Source organism: Brachyhypopomus gauderio, chromosome 14 (genome assembly GCF_052324685.1).
Source record: "Brachyhypopomus gauderio isolate BG-103 chromosome 14, BGAUD_0.2, whole genome shotgun sequence".
Lineage (NCBI taxonomy): Eukaryota > Metazoa > Chordata > Actinopteri > Gymnotiformes > Hypopomidae > Brachyhypopomus > Brachyhypopomus gauderio.
In genome coordinates, this window is record NC_135224.1 from 14,255,382 (window position 1) to 14,271,118 (window position 15,737).

General features: G+C 43.4%; 1 long non-coding RNA gene across 1 annotated transcript; it reads right to left on the reverse strand.

The window, feature by feature from the left end:
- Positions 1–998: 998 nt before the first annotated feature.
- On the reverse strand, positions 999–10,712 carry LOC143475241 (uncharacterized). Its single transcript, XR_013120965.1, has 3 exons — positions 10,355–10,712; positions 5,232–5,313; positions 999–2,560 (listed from the first exon to the last, which is right to left on the reverse strand). It is a non-coding gene; the product is annotated as an uncharacterized LOC143475241 (long non-coding RNA).
- Positions 10,713–15,737: the final 5,025 nt, after the last annotated feature.

The window sequence follows — 15,737 nt, forward strand, 5'->3', positions numbered from 1 at the left end:
CTGTGTAAGCAAGGTCACCTGCATGATAAATGCCTCCCATCACCTCTTCAGCTTCTAATTGACATTCAGGGCCCCAGACAGAGGTTCACAATTGGTCCGGGGCCCTTGAACCCTCACTGTGCCAAACGAGCAAGGTGCCGGTCTGCTGCACGAGTCGCCCTCCCCTCATCCCAAACTTACAGCCGTGGAAGACGTTCAGCTCACAATTCTCATCGCATAATGGCCCGTGCTTGCTGCTACGACCTCCGCTAAATAAGTGGCCTTGTCTTATCAACTTATATGAATTATACACACAGGCAGCACTTTCATCGTTCTCTATATTCCCCCGACATGGCAAATTGTTATTTTGGGTCTCGCAGATTCAAAAGAAATCATTTAACCATCAGTGTGCCTGTTGCGTGTTCGTTTGTAATGTGGTGATGAATTCCATTGAGCCTTTTTACCTCTAGGTCTCAAAGACTTGAATAATCATTTAAAATTGGTATGAAAATCTGTACCATTTTGGGAGGGTGGGAGGGGGGGGGGGGGCTCTCCTTCTTCCAGCACGTAATCTTGTTCACGTCGCATGTCATACAGTAGCATCGCCCTGCAGAGCCCGTCTCTGACACGAGCATACAGACAAGGGGGCGAATCTGTGCCAAAGTAACATGCACAATTTCCTCCCTGCTGCTGGAGTGTGAGCAGTGCCAAATACGCCTCTGGGAGGGGAACGAGACGTCTGCTTTTAAGCATAAACTTTGAACTGAGCATGCTGCGATACACACCTGTATCTGCACAGACATGTACACATACAAAAACACACATACATGGACAAACATACACAAAGTATTCTCACACAAGCATGGTTTTTCCCCACTGATCACAGATTTACAGGTGCCCTGAGAGGTCATGTGACAGCCCACAGTGTAAATCATCATTTAGTGTTTCATTTGTTCGCTCCCCCCCCCCCACCCCCCCCCCCCCCCACAAAGGACAAATCCTGCCAAGATGTGAGTATGTCTGGAGGACGTGAATAGTTTCGCACCTTTCCAAAAAGATAAGCTAGGACCTGTGGTGGCGAGTCATAGCGACGCACGTCAGTCCGTCGACCCGCTGATCAAACGCGCAGCGTGGAGGACTAGCTCTGAGCCTGCGTAGACGCAGTCCGGCAGCCAGCACGGGGGGCGCTAGCACAGTCGTGATTTAGCGCACAGCTCTTTTTCCTGCCGGGAAACTGGATGAAAGGTAAATAGAGAGCGAGAGATGCACTTTCCCTCAGCCAAATGAATGAAACGTTTGGCCGGCGTCCCCGCCCATCAATTTCTGTAATGTAATTGCAGCAGACAACAAGGGAGGAGAGACACGGAGGCAGAGAGCATGCAGAGGAGACCAGAGCCCCGAGACCATGAACACACACTGTACTGTCACCCTAGAATCGACCGTACGACTTTACGACAAACACCAGAGCTGCTACAGTAACTCATAAAAGCACTGTGCTCTGCTGAACACCGTCATCATTTGACTTGATTAGATAATGTGAGAGAAACACAGTGACTCTACGTTTCTACCCTCTCTCGTTTCCACACAGAGAGCACAAATAGCCCAACCCGTCTCGAATGTAGGTACAGTAATTTGCACCGCTGGGTTTTAAAAGTCAGACCAAGGAATGACATCATACATTATATCATTCCAAGGACTCTTAATCTCTCTATTACCCTCACTCACTTTCTCTTGTGTACTTTCTTTCTGTCCGTCTCTTTCGGTTACTTTCTTCTACTTTTCTTTCGACTCTCCCATTTTACCAGGAACTTTTACAGTATCAAACTGATGCTTTTGTTGGTAGGTGTGAAGACTTTTTCACTGTACCCCGAGAAAGAAAACAAATAAAGCAGTGTCTGTGCTGGCAACCAAAACAGAAAATGCCACATGAATGCTAAGGTTGGATATTCTTTGGGATGCGATCAGGAGGCCATCTGTTAAGAGCATCATGGTACATGGAGGACTCCAGTGACTCCACAGCTTGATATCCTGAGAATATCAAAGAAAACAGATACCCAAATGTTAATTTGGTCAAAACCTAATGACAGAGCTTTCAGTTTCATCAACTTTCCTTAAAGGGAATTCTCAAGCATGATATCTATGGCAATATTCCCCTCTGAAAGAGATCAACCTATTTGCACCTTTGATAGAAAAAAAGAAAACTACCCTCTCATGCATCCTAACACACACTTAATTGTCAGACGTTAGTTTGAGCCAGCACTTCCTGTGTTTAAAATCCCATAAAAAGTGACGATTAACTCATTTCCACTGAACTTCAGAGCTCCACCGTCCCGCCAGTCTACCAAACTCAGCAAAGCCACAAGAAAGCCTGTGCTCTGTAGCTGAGCCTGTAATTCCCACCGAGTACCTGTGCATTACGGCTGCTTGGAAATCACATCAAACGCAGATTAAAGTGCAGCAGAAGAGGCATGGGCCCATAAGTCTCTGGGCTTAGCTCCGCCCCCACTGGACACACCTATCGGGCACACCTTTCCAGCGTTCCTACTGGGCATGCTTTGTTTGGAAAGAAACAAAAGTAGATCTAGAAAGAGAAAAATGCAGTTATATTAAGTACAATAAGTATATTCAGTCTTAATGGGTCTATCTGTTTTGTATATTTATCTCTGGAAAGAAGGTGAATTCAGCTAAATGTGGTCCAGGAATAGAGTGGAACAGAGCTTTGATCTGGTGTTACCATGTGTACAGTCTCCCTTGGGAACAGCAGCATCACAGGATTTCCAAGGATGTGTTTCGCAACATTAGATCCACTTGTAGAGCCGAACTGCGCAAACATTTCTTGAGCATTTGGTATTACAGTTTTTTACGATTGCTAACATCCTTTTGTCCCATCTGTAGTCACATTTTCAAAACTCTAAACACAGTGAACACAACATCAGTCTTCAGTGGCTATACAATTAGTACAATTCATGTAGTTTTTGCACCAAATGTAGTCATTTAACATGTTTCTATAATGCTTTATAAATGCTTCTATAATGCTTTACAAATGCTTGCACAGCGCATGTCAAAAATTAAAGCCTAAGTTTCAAAACCTTAAATATTGTATAAAATGTAAAGTTCTGCAAAAACAAAGGCAGCTGAAAAGCTATTACTGTAATACATATTTTTTGCACATATAGATCAATAAAATAAAATAAGGTACAGTAATTTACCGGGTCAGAGAGGAGCAAATATAACAATTTGTCCCGCAATCTCAAGTGCTGATTTGGTCCTTCACAAATGCAAAATTGGTGCCTATAACAGTGACCTCATTCTTTAATTTTTGAATGAACTCTACCAACAACTGGTTTCAGAAACAGAAATGGAACAGGTGGGAGGAAACACGAGGACATTTGTGATGGGACTTATGTCAACACAAACTGGTGTATAGACCATCCAAGAGTGATGTCCCTTTTCCACCCGCCCTACTCGCCTTTCCACAACCCCACTAAAGATTTTTTTCAGTCTGGAGGTGGAAGGTGTATGATCATCGGCCCCATGACCAAATGTCCCCCCTGGATGCAATGGATCCTGGCTGCAGAGACATTTCAACTGAAGACTGACAAGGGTGAATAAGGCATACCAAGCTTTTTTATCCCAGGTGCATGGCAAGGGCCAACATCAGATGTGATGTGGATGAAAACATGTGGCCAACTGCTGAAGACCGTTTAGATTACACCTAACAAGACAACAAGTTTAGTTTTGTATCCTCTTTTTTCCCCCAGTTTTTTGTATATGTGTATTTTTACACATATGGGACCATGGCTAATTATGTTTACAATTACGGTAATTATTTTTTGGGTTAGGCTACAATAATACAGTAATACAGTAATGTCCCTAAGACAGTAAAATATAACCTTTACTGCAAACCTGTTGCTGACACCTTTTTTGTCTAATTTACATTCCATATAGTACCTAACAGTAAATATCACTCATTGTGTAGACAGTATGCACACATTTGAAAAAAAAGTTCAAATGAAGTGGAATACAGTAAAAATGAACTGACAAAAAAACAACAGATGTTACTGTAAAATGTCAGTTGTTTGCTGGGAGAGAGTAAAATATTACATGTAATACTGTTTCTGTATTGCCATCAACTGCTAGTTTTTTGACAGTGGCTGTGCAGTGATTGACTATGTTCATCCCTAATAGAGAATCTGTGCTAGTGTTTAAAAGAATGATTGGATAATGAACCAGATTTGCTGTGTTTTAACAAAGTTGGTGTATAAAGAGAAAACTTTGTTTGCGTTGTGAAATGCCGAGTTGGTATTTAGGAAAAAAGAAAAATGTGCTTTTGACCAGGATATTAACTATTTGGCTATTTGTATGAGGTAAATGTGTTGCTGTGTTTAGAGTTTTGAAAATGTATCTCTAGTATTGGGAAACGCATGTTAGCAGTCGTAAAAAAAACTGTAAGTCCTGCCATTTTCAGGGCCCCACTGCCTCAAGTCATTCTACCGCTGGGGAGAGAAAACTCCGGAAATGCCGCACGCATTCCTGCGCTCCTTCTTTTCTTCCCATCCGTCTCTTTCTTCTCCTCATGGCTCTTTGCCTGCTCGTTTTGTGTGTTCGGACGAGGAACGGCTTAGTTGAGCCACTGGTCCATCCATCCTCACGTCCTTCTCTCTGCTCTGAAGCGCGACAGGCTTCCAGAACATCTTTGTTGTCCTGACCCCGGCAGAGACGGGGACAGCCTTGGTGACAGCCAAGTTACTCCAGAGACGGGGACAGCCTTGGTGACAGCCAAGTTACTCCAGAGGTCGCCTTGCAGACGGCCGTGGAGATCAGCCATTAGCGGCTAGAGGAACACAGGACACTCCATACAAGTTGATGTGCAGGTGTCAACAGTAACGTTTCACAAAATTGGTGAGCTTGAAGAAGGAGGATGTTTGGTGTGTGTGTGTGTGTGTGTGTGTGTGTGTGTGTGTGTGTGTGTGTGTGTGTGTGTGTGTGTGAGTGTGTGACTTTGGCCCAGGATTAGACAGAAGTGAGAAATGAGAACCGGTCAGCATGTGGCCATGCAGAGTAGTGTGTGGTATTTCAGAGAGCAGCAACACGTGCGTCAGTCCTCTGCACTGATGCTCTGAGGTTCGTCCCTGTAGACCGCCATGTCTCCCACACGTCTTGTTCATCGGCAGTGAGACGCGAGTGTGTCCACTTCATGACCTGACTCACAAACACACACCACAGACAGCCACAGGACACAGCCACCTTACCCTGTCACACACATCCCCAGAGGTCAAAGTGCTTCCTCTACTGTGGTGACCCAACTTCTTTGATTGGTACTGCTGACTCGTTCTGCATGAGAGAGAGAGAGAGAGAGAGGAAGGGAGATGGAGAGATAGAGGGAAAGAGACAGAGTGAGTGAGAGAGGAAGAGGGACAAAGTGAAAGAGAAAGGGATGGAGAGGGAGAGAGAAAGAGGGAGAGAGGGGGAGAGAGAGGGAAAGAGAGAACACAAACAGATTAACATTTTTGCTGGCTGCTTTTGCGACAGTCTGAAATGCACTTCTGACCCACCCAGAATTAGGATTTATAATTGTGGTGTTGGCTGAACTATTAGCAAAATGCATCCACACATACACACACAAATAGACACGTAGAACCTGAGACAGACTAGATTTTTTTTAGAACTGTTGTAAAGACAAGAGTTCTGATAATACACGGTTTATTTTAATGCAGCTGTAAATGTTACAGTAATTATTAGTCTATGTAAATGCAGCAGTGAATGTTACAGTAATCATTCATTTATGTTAATGCATCCGTAAATGTTACAGTAATTATTAGTCTATGTAAATGCAGCAGTGAATGTTACAGTAATCATTAGTTTATGTTAATGCAGCCATAAATGTTACAGTAAATATTAGTTTATATAAATGCAGCAGTGAATTTTACAATAATCATTAGTTTATGTTAATGCTGTGGTAAAGGTTACAGAAATCATTAGCTTATGTAAATGCAATGGTAAATGTTACAGTAATCATTAGTTTATGTAAATGCAGCAGTGAATGTTATAGTAATCATTAGTTTATGTTAATGCATTTCTGAAACTATGTCTGTTTTTGTCAAAACTTAACACACAGCAGCCAATGCCATACACATATCAGACAAAACATCTCACACTTTTGGAAAAAGCAAACACATCAACCAAAACTCTTGCAACTCTTGTCAAAACCATATTATTGCATCCAAACTCTACACACAAATATCAGATGAACAGCCTTTCCCATATAACAACTACACACTGATGTGCCAAATGGAAAACTCTACTACCATGTGTTTGAGTGTTTAGTTTGTAGTCTACTGTAAAGGTCTGTCAAAGGTCTCACATATACATGAATATTCACAAATATATTTATGCATATTCAGTACATTTGCACCATAAAGTAAAACAATTACAAGGGGAAGGTTTTTTTTGGTTTTGCATGAACTCTACAGCAAAACATGCTGTATATACTGTAAACACATGGACAACAAAAATGCCAAAAAATGAAAAACAAAAAGACAAAATAGCTCAAGCTTCTTCCATCGCCTGCTGAATGGATTTGGCGTGAGGTTGGCGACCACCTCCACGCCAAAAAAAACTCAACAGCAATGGTGAGTTCGGTGCAGTGAACCAGTTTGTACTTGAGCAGCACAGTGCAAACTTATGTTGTCCCAGATGACAACAAACCTGGACTGTTCTGGTTCTGTTGAGGAAGGTGATGATGTGCACAGTGGTGTAAGGACCAAGAGATGAACACCACCATTCAGGCAAATAGCTGCACACATTGTGTGATGCTACCATGCTGACAGGGACTCTGACAATGGTATAGTGTCCTATGATATTCATACAGTATTGTACAACAGTATGAAATTGGCATAATGTTGTCAATGCTGTGTGGCACAGGATACTGGGCTATCAGTGAGTGAATAGCACAGCATACTTGCGCAAATTCATAGCGCAGTTGTTTCACACTGTCACTGGCCTAGTCCGGATAGACTCACTGAATGGATGCTGCTGATGGTGACGTCAGTAATGATGTGCTGTTGTAGTTGTCGGAAATGCTGTTAGTTGCTCAGACCATATTGATGATAGTCTCATTCTGTTCTGAGGTGGATATTTTTCGTCCCCCAGCAAGGGGTAGTCGCGTAGTGCAAAAACATGATGTAGTATGTATAGAGGATAGGTCTACTTATCTAATCTCAATTTGAAAGATCTGGATGATACTACAGTGTAGCAGCACAAATTAGGTTGGACCCTTTTCCTCCAGAAAACCCATTGCATGGTTGACCACATGGTCAACCAGAGTGGCTCTGATCTCATCCGTTATGGTTGCTCATCCTCTTCCTCATTCTCATCCTCTTCATCGGCATCTCTATGCAGCTGAGACACCATTGATGCGCAAACCAAAATTTGCACCTTATGGCCTCTTTATAGGGATTAGGCTTTGATGTCTAAAGATTTATAAAAATTAGCATGTTGTGATCTGTGAGGACTGGGTCTGGTGTAGCAGTTGTGTGGCAGTGTTTTTCAAAAGAAACACATGGTTTTCAGTTTTGAATATTGTCTTATGTACAGAAATTTGTTTAATGTTTTGCAAAAAGTGTGTTTAATAGTTTCTAAATGAATGTAAGGCAGATACAGTTTTTATTGATTGCTTTGACCTGTTTGAAGAAACTGGGAACCTCTCAGTCTTCCTCATCACCATCTCAGCAGAGCAGAAGACACCTCTTGCAAATGTGTTAACCCATTCTCATTGGATTAACACAGTTTTCACACCCTTTTGCAAAACAGTTAACGCAGATGTCATTCAAGAAGTCCAAACTTCAGAAGTTTAACTTTGGTTACAGAACAGAAACCATAAGCTCCAAGCTCTTAGACACTCCCTGATCATTATGACATCACTGAAAGCACCTGGTTGACACTTCTTCACAGAATATTTAAATTTGCAATCAGTCTGCAGGCCTGTGTTGTTCTTTGCAAGCATGGATCGAGGAGGTCTAATGCAGATGAGAGGAAGAGTGAGAGTAAGAGGTAGAGTGGTCAGAGGAAGAGGAGTCCGTGTGCGAGGTAGAGGTATAGCTGGAAGGGCTCAAGTTACCGATGAAATTCGGGCAACTGTGATTGATCATGTTGTAAATCATGGCCTTTCATTGAGAGAAGCTGGACAGAGAGTCCAACCTGTTCTCAACAGAAACACTGTTGCATCCATTGTTAGAGTTTTTCAATAGGAGAACAGGTAATGTTGCTATACAGTATATACAGAAATACAGTATCTGCAGTGATATACATTACTTCGTGTAATTTTGTCCACATTTCATGTATTCTTTATAGAATCGAAAGACTACCAGTCGGTGGTGGTAGAGGGAGAATTTTTAATGCTGAACAGGAGGCAGCCGTTGTCAACATGGTTCTGGCAAATAATGCCATTAGGCTGCGTGAAATCAAGGCAGCAGTGATTGCTGATCAAGGAGTATTTAGGAACATCCATACTGTGAGTGAGGCCACAATTGACTGCGTCCTCAGAAGGAATCATATGGCCATGAAACAGCTCTATAGAGTTCCTTTTCAGAGGAAATCTGAAGCTGTGAAGGAGGCCAGATGCCAATATGTGGAGGTAAGGAAACACAACAGTACTATACTCGTATGCCTTGTTATATCATGCAGTTACTGTAGAGTGAACTGGAGTCACTTTGACATAATTGTAATTTTGCCTTTGTAATTTTGCCTAGCGAATAATGGAGCTTGAAGCTGAGGGGGCACATCATATCTTCATTTATGTCGACGAAGCCGGCTTCAATCTTTGTAAAGTAAGGAGACGAGGAAGGAACCTCATTGGGAATAGGGCCACTATTACTGTTCCAGGGCAGAGGGGTGCCAATATAACTATGTGTGCTGCCATCTCCAATGATGGCGTCCTGTGCCATATTCCTACCATTGGCCCATACAACACTGAGCGTCTCATAGCATTCCTGAATGCCCTTTATGACATCCTGATCCCACCTCAGGAGCGAGGCCTGTTGAGGCCTGGCATGCCACGGTTCGTGATTATCTGGGACAATGTGGCGTTCCACCACTCTCGTATTGTGAATGAGTGGTTTGCAGTGCACTGTCGGATGATGGTACAATTTCTTCCTCCATACTCTCCGTTTTTAAATCCCATAGAGGAATTCTTTAGTGCATGGAGATGGAAGGTATATGATCACCGACCCTATGGACAGATGGCCTTGCTCAATGCAATGACTGCTGCTGCCCAAGATATAGATGCAGAGGCATGTCAAGGATGGATCAGGCATGCTAGACGATTTTTCCCTCGGTGCATTGCACGAGAGAATATTGAATGCGATGTGGATGAGGCCTTGTGGCCCAGGCTTCAAGAAAGAGGAGACTAGAAGAGACAGAAGACTATCACTTGTGGCTATCGCTTATACTCTTATAGTATAGACCTACTATAGTTTTTCGTTGTTTACTGTAAAATTCTGTGTTTTTTCATAATTTCTTACACAGTAATGGATTTTATTTTTATTTCCATGTATTTCTCTGTTGGAATATTTCATTTGTCAGCCACAGTCTAAAAAAATTAAGCATTTAATTAATAAAATTTGCATCAAAGCATATCTGATTCTGGATGCTTTTTTTTGCTAGAGGGTAAATTTGACTACATACAGTCACATATAGACTACAATGACAAGCAACGGTCACTGATTCACACATGAGTGCTTTATTTTGTATTTTGTTGCCCAATGTGTAATGATTGATTGGAGGTGTTTATACACTTGTGTCAAATGTGAGATGTTTGAAGGCTAAATTTGCTTTTGTTGCATATTTTAAAGGTTTTGACACAGGTTTGGCCTTTTGCAAACAAAATGTGTAATTTTGACCACTGTGTCACTGTTTAGGTCTCTGTGTTAACTGTTTTGAAAAATGTGAATTTGAGTCGACGGCAGCGTCAAAACAATCAATAAAACCTGTAATGTGCGTGGTTTAGCGCACCAGGTCAATAGATAATGTTAGTGTTTTCACTAGTGTTAGTGTTTTCACTAGGGTTAGTGTTTTCACCAGGGTTAGTGTTTCCACTAGGGTTAGTGTTTTGCTATAAGGACTTTTTGGGTCTTAGCAGCTGCAAAAACTGTAAGACCTTTAACCTTTCCACCTTCTCACACTTACATCAACAGTTTAACCACTCAAACCATGCAAATAATTGTATATTTTGTACTCACCTTTATGCACACACAGACACACACACACACACACACACACACACACACACACACACACACACACACACACACACACAAGGGAGAACATGACAACATTAAACAGACATTGGGAGAGGATAGAAGTTGCATGTACTCACGGGAGCCGTGAAAGACGCAGGCAGGTAGGAGATGGTGTCTCGTCTGCAGGAAGCAGCTGTTGAAGCCGTGAGCTGTTGAAGCCGTGAGCTGTTGAAGCCGTGAGCTGCTCCTACAGACGTGTGTCCTCTCACTGTCCAGCCCAGTCCACACTCACGACACACTAGCCTGAGACTTAAACCTAACCTTACGATGCACACTCTCTCCCTCTCTTCCTCTCTTTCATCCTGTCTTTCTATCCCTCTTCTTCTCTCTTTTTTTACTCATTCTCCCTCCCTCTCTACCTCTCTCCTTCTCTCCCTCTCTCTCTCTACACCTCTCTCTCTCTCCCTCTCTCTTTCTCTGTCTCTGTCAGCTGAAGGGCAGCTGTGAAGTCTCTATATTTAGAGCGGTTCGGTTTATTTACCTGCCCCCCTTGCTACAAGTGTCCTTGCGGAGTGAAGGCGAGCGCCGCTGCAGTCGTGGAGGAGGTGTGCGTGGGTGTGCGCACGCCACAGCCCTCCATTTGCATTTTAATCAGAAACGCACAGACATGAGAACAAATGTCTCTCCTTGGTGCTGCTGCAGTAAGCGCCTGTGTTCTGGGGCCTTTATGAGGAAGTCATCGGTTCTCTAACTGCTCTTTACTGTAACCTGCTCTCCTCCATGGAAACACTGGTTGTCAGAATTCAGTGCAGGAATTAGAAATCTGTTCCCAAGTGCGATGAGTTTACAGTGTGCTGGCTAAAGCATTTGAAGGTGGTTTTTGGAAACCAAACATATTTTCTAGTATATGTTTTTTTTTTTTGTGGCAACAAGTATATTGTTGCCACAAATGCTCTTTTACAGTAAAAATTATTTTTTATTTATGATTTTAAAAAATCATGAACAATTTATGCCATTAGAACTATATATGTGTGTGTGTGTGTGTGTGTGTGTGTGTGTTGTGTGTGTGTGTGTGTGTGTGTGTGTGTGTTTGTGTGTATGCTTGCATATGCTTGCATGCGTGTGTGCATGTGTGTGTGCACATGTCTCCGCTTGTGTGTATTTGCATATGTGTGTGTGCGAGGGTGTGTGTGTGTATGCATGTGTGTGCGTGTGTGTGTGCGCGTGTGTGTCTGTGCGCGTGTGTGTGTGTGTGTGTGTGTGTGTGTGTGTGTGTGTGTGTGTGTGTGTAGTCTTGCTGCTTCCTTCCTGAGGCAGTCCTGGCTGCTATGACACATGTTCACTCCTCTTTCTTGTCTAATTATTGTGCTGATTGGTGTCGCAGGGTCGGCTGCAACCGAACCATTGCACCTCTTTCTGAACTCCGTTTGTCTCTGTCATGTATACAAACACACACTCTCACACACACACACTCACTTACTCACACATACACAAACATAAACAATCACACACTCATGAACATACACATGTTGCACATTCTAAAACCTTCTCCTGTCATTTTCTTCTTATTGTCTGCGTCACCTTTCTGTGGACTCAAGCAACAGTGTGTGTGTTTAAGCATGTGCTCATAGCTGAACTATCACTTTAGAGTTTGGTGTTAGTAACAGGCACAACTGCAGGACAAAAAACAGGTATGCCTTGGCTTTTTTCTCTTTCTCTCCATCTCTCTCTTTCTCCCTTTCTTGCTCTCTCTCCCTATATCTTTCTCTCATTCTGTCTCTCACTCTTTGACCACAAAATGAAAAACACATAATTTGCATGCCTTTTATATCACGCAGAATAGCTAAAGTATTCGAAATATTCAAAATGTGCTGATACTAAAAAGACAATAGATCTGAATGATCCATCCTCTCACCTGGAGAGGTGTATTATATCTGTGTCCACAGTTCACAGTTTCAACAGGCACTCATGAGGACCAGGGTATTTCAATGCCAGCTTCAGTCTTAGATTTCTGCCTTGTTTCAAACGTTTGGATACACCCAGCAGCAGGTGTGTGAGCTCCCACACCTGGAACAGACTGCGTGATAAGGGGAAGGTGGCTGTGGAATTGGTGGTGTGACGGGTGCCTCCACCCTAACAGGGCTGGAGCTCCTGACCTGCTTGACTGTGGTATCTGAAGGGCCTGTGCATCTGTGTGTGCGTGTGCACGGTGATTTGGATGTGGTTGGCAGTGCCAGTGAAGGAGGCTTTCTAACCCACGGCTGGGGAACACGCTCCTGTCGCCCCCTATTGGTGGCAAGACGTGAGTTTTTGGGAAAAACATTTCAGAAGATCATACTGCTTCTGCCTTACTTTCTGTTTTAAAAAAGGACAATATTACACCCACATTCTCTCCCTCTCTCCCTCTCTCTCTCTTTCCCACTTCCTCTCCATTGAAGCATACAAAATAATGTCTCATTAGGAACGTTCTCATGCCGGCCTTTACACCCCGCTCTCTCTCACCCATCTTGCTCTCCATTGTTATTCCCTTCTTCTTTCTCCCTCCACACTTGGGTACTGTCACAAATAGCCTCTGTAATTCTGCGTCCCTGATGTCACACCGCTGAGGGCCTTCACCTCATTTACATATCATTTACATATCATTCGCTCATTTTCTCCTCTGTGCTGCGTCTCTCGTCCTGTGGAGAGGGTTTCAGACCTGTTGTGGTTGGACTACACAAAGATGGAAAATGACTTGATGTTAACATTTCATTTCAGTCACCCTTTGGCCCTTTCACTCTTTCTTTCTTGCTCCCTTCTTCAGGATTCAACATGTTTGGCCTTATTTTAGAGACTAAGCCCAAAATGTTGCAGCTGATTGCTTGCCAGAGGCTTTGGAACTCGAATAAGACTCTTAAAATAGTTTTGGGATCAGAGAGCTGCTCAGAAATCCTCTGTTCACCATAATCCAAGCAGAGTAACTGGCCACTTCCTCCAGAAGTGTGTTCACTAATGGTGCTGAAACATTGAAGGCTTGGAGATCCAAACCCACGAACACTTTTGGGGCCCCTCTGCCTGTCCCTCGGGTCCAACGTTTCACCTCACATCAAAGTTTCAGCAGGTCCAAAAGACAAATCGCCGCACTCAACACTATGGTCGTCAAGGCCTCAGGAGCTGCTTGATTTTAATTGGCTCCTCTGTCGGATGTTGTTTCCTGGTGTCCTGTGCTGCTTCACCGAACACGCCGTTTCACCCCTGACCCCTGACCCCTGGAGATGCAGCCGTCCCTGTGTTCCAGACAGACAGTCAGACAGACAGACACACTGAGTTGGAGATGTAGTGCTGTTAAGAATCACACACTGATGCCAGATGCTATGAATCCCCTCTTCTAATTTGGGTATTTCCTCTTCTTATACGTCATTTTAAATACAGGAATCTAATGTAATAAACAGGCCAAAAGCTCATCACCGTCACTCCACTTTCATTTAATTTCTGTAGCAAATATCACAGACTGTATGACTGTGTAACTGTATGACAGCAACTTGACTGATGCCATTGGTCAAAATGCTGTATTTACAAAACTGAATAATTTAGATGCAAATGAATATCTTCCTGGTCAAAGAACAACTCTTTCCCATATTTACAATGTTTACATGCTTTACATCTGTGCAGGGCTCTAATTATTCATTGTTGAGTTACCAGTTTAGTAAATGGCTCAAAGTGAGAATCCCATTTCATACCACTGTCAGATCAGCAGCTGACTGGTCTGCAGGTGCATGTCCTGGTTGTGACTGTCCAGCTACAGACAGCAAAGAGCAGCTATAGTCTACAAAGCTCAGAATGAACATCACCCAAAAGGGATGTGGATCTCTGTAGACCGACTATAGATTATTAGAAACAATAGCATCTCCTTTTACAGTATCTCATAATAAACTTTTAGTATCTTATAATAAACTTTGAGGGCCTGCAGCAATAATTCCACAGTCTCTTTTGGGTGTGTTTGTGTGTGTGTTTGTGTGTGTGTGTGTGTGTGTGTGTGTGTGTGTGTGTGTGTGTGTGTGTGTGTGTGTCTGTGTGAGTTTATATGCCCTGGCAAAAATCTGCACTCTGCCCTTCACGGTAGCCGCATACATAGCCAACGCGCCACAGACCAGAAAAATTCAACAGTTTTGTGATTAGCGTGCATGAGTCAGAGTGTGTCCTGGAGTTCCCGCGTGGCAGGTGGGTGAGTATTCCCACACCTACCTGTTATTTTTGCTGCAACGCTGTGGACTCAGGTCTGGACCCCGGCCATAGATGGCCAGTGGAACCTCTGCGTTCACATGCTGCCCCCTACAAGAGCATCTCCTGGAAGAACGTATCTCCGTGTCCTCAGGGAAAATTGGGGACGGCTGTGTCTCGATGTCCATCCAGTCCTACAGTTAACATGTGAGAGCGAGGTGCAATTCCATTGGGTATGTCCTGTACCGCTCAAAGTCTTTTAAGGGTGTCATCTCCGGGGAGGCGGTGCTGGGTTGACTGTAACACACACGCACTGCACAGTCGCCATGCGTGACGTGTCTCTGTGTCATTTGACGGTCTATCATATGTGATCTTGTTCCAGAATGCTGTCTGGGAGTTTCCTGTTTCAACAGACCACCAAAGAGGTTTTCTGAGATTGCCTAAAGTTTAAAGTTTCTTTGTACCATTTGTCCTCTTTTATACACACACACACACACACACACACACACACACACACACCTGTTGGTTGTCTGTGTGATCATGTCCTATGATGTTGCTGTTGTATTGCTTGTTCACAGTTAAATGGGGTAATCCATTCCCACCCAAAATCAGAATTTTACATCGAGTCTGAGAGAGGCGGGTAAAGATTTGTTTTCCGCTAAGACAGGCAAGCACAGCTAGGATCTAACATTCTGCAATTCTGCCACAGCAGAGTTAATTATAATCTACTCTGATTAAAGATTGTGGTGCTGATGATTACATGTGGCAAAAGAACAGGCGGGATCGCAGGTATCGCAACGTCTAAAACGTCTAAAAATCATCCAGCACACGATGTTCTCGTGCGCAGATCAGACAGGTGAAAGGGCCTGTGCGGTCAGACTGGTCCTGGGCGGAGAATGATCAGCTTGGTTCCATTTCGCTGGTGAAGATCGCAGATTGCATGTGTGACTGACTCGTATGAGAAATGCAAACAATGATAAAGAGAGATCAAAGCAGGAGAGTTGGATGAGTGACTGCAAGTGTCTTTTCAAGGCAACATACCTCACAGCCTGCGTCTCTCTCTGCACTCTGATTCTTTCTCTTGCCTGAAATCACATAAGTAGCTTGTAATGTGCTTGTAAACGGTACATGGACTCTGACCATGGTTAGTGTGAAACAGAGCGGGCTAAGTGAAATGGGAGCCTTATTGTGCTCTATTAAGCAGAGTCCAAGTCATAAGCCAAGAGTCAGAAAGCACTTGTATAAATAAATGTGGGCACCTAAGTGAGCAGGAGCTTCGACTGGGTCTCCGAGATGGAGAAAACAGAAGGAGAGGCCTTA